Source organism: Lolium rigidum, chromosome 2 (assembly GCF_022539505.1).
Source record: "Lolium rigidum isolate FL_2022 chromosome 2, APGP_CSIRO_Lrig_0.1, whole genome shotgun sequence".
Lineage (NCBI taxonomy): Eukaryota > Viridiplantae > Streptophyta > Magnoliopsida > Poales > Poaceae > Lolium > Lolium rigidum.
Genome location: NC_061509.1, coordinates 11,690,126 through 11,691,846, shown reverse-complemented (window position 1 = coordinate 11,691,846; position 1,721 = coordinate 11,690,126). Strand labels below are relative to the sequence as shown.

At 42.5% G+C, this 1,721-nt stretch overlaps 1 long non-coding RNA gene across 1 annotated transcript; it reads left to right on the top strand.

Annotated features, from left to right (window-relative positions):
* The first annotated feature begins 354 nt into the window (after positions 1–354).
* LOC124685965 lies at positions 355–1,310 on the top strand. The gene is made up of 2 exons (XR_006997657.1): positions 355–443; positions 741–1,310. It is a non-coding gene; the product is annotated as an uncharacterized LOC124685965 (long non-coding RNA).
* Positions 1,311–1,721: the final 411 nt, after the last annotated feature.

Here is a 1,721-nt window from a genome sequence, read left to right as displayed (position 1 = left end):
CCGCTCTAGGCTTCATCGCCGGTGTGCCGCCGCACCTCCGGCTGCTCCTCCTCATTGAGCACGGCTTCCTCTACGTCGCTTGCACCTGCCTGGGTGGGTGGTCTCCGCTTTCGTCCGTCGTCAGGCACTCCCACTGCCCCCCCCACTGACCTGGCTCCCATGGAAAGCAGCCCTTACCGCCGGCTGGTCCGCCATGTGGGTGCTCGATGGCCAGCGGGGCTGGTGCATGCTCATGGCCTCGGAGGGCATCCTCAAAGCTGCCTTGCTGCTATGGTTCTACCTGGACAAAGATGAGGACGCCCACGCCGTCGTGCCGATGGAGGGAGCCCGCAGCAGGAGCGGATCCATTCGGCTATGGATTCCTGATGTCAGGGCGCCTGATGCTCTCATTGGTAGAGCGAGCATGCCCACATCCCACTGTGCATTTGGAAGAGGGATGAAAGGTGAGTGTTTCTGAATTCATCCATAGTTGCTCCTATTTTCTCACGTTTTTCTCATGGATTCTTCAAGTTTGTTTCCATGTGAACATATGGTTGCAAATAACCTTGACAGCTGTGCTAGATTGATGTGTTCTAATAAAAACTGATATATTATTACTGTACAATTCTGCAAATGTGATCATATTTAATATAAAAGGTAGATGAAATTGGACATGGCCATCTCCTAATTTTAAGTTCGCCCCTTATACGGTTGTTTGTCTGATTGCCGTTAAATAGTAAGTTCTTCTGGTCTTGGTGCAGGTGTCTTCCATTCATGGATTTGCAATCACTGGTGGGGAATAAACATGGACTTCGCGCATCACGTCGTTGTCAACGGATAATTTTAATTCTTCTCTACTTTCACTTAAATGCTATGAGTGTTCAGTCAGCGAAATGAAACAACTGTTCAGTCTTGATATTTTGTTTTCAAAGGAAATATGTACACGGTACCCGGGCTGCAAGTCGATGTATCCAGAATCCACATCTGATCCTTTGTGCTGAAGAACTAGGTATGTTATATTTTTCTCATTACAATCATCTTATCTGTGAGTAGAAGAAAATTCGGCTATCTTGGTAACTAGCATACAAAGCTTTGCCTGCGAAGCAACATTCAGTATACTTTTCACCAATCAGTATGATATGATAGTCTATGCGACTGGTTATTGATAAATTACATTGGAGAATACTCTCTCTTATCAGTCAATGTTGACTGCTGCTCTCTGTGCCATCCGTTAAGAGCCGTATATACTATCATGTCTGAAGTTGTGTTGATCAGATTAGCCAAGTCATGCTTGAATAAATTTATATCCAACATTGCTAATCCTTTATTCATTTTCTACAGAGTAATATAAATATTCAACATGGACATACTACATATATCATTGTTTATCTCTTCAGTCTCATTAACATAATTTTACCATTTCCAAGTAGATGGGAGGTAAAGTGTTTTCAGATTCATCAACCTGATGGACTAAGAATTGCGAAGTCAGACAAATCATTAAGCATTTTAAAGTTGTTTTTTTGCTGCCAGATCATTCAGTCGTTTGTTTGAATTACTTGCATTCTTTTTTCTTATAATATATTGGGAAGGATAAAGTGGTGAGGTATGGGAGGTATGGGAGGTAGTTCTATTTCTTGATACTTTTCTGAATAACCGATGAAATTAATAATCAGCTTAATGTTGCATAGCTTAAGGGTCGGTATTACTTTAATATGTACAAAATAGTAGCAGGTGGTCTCTTC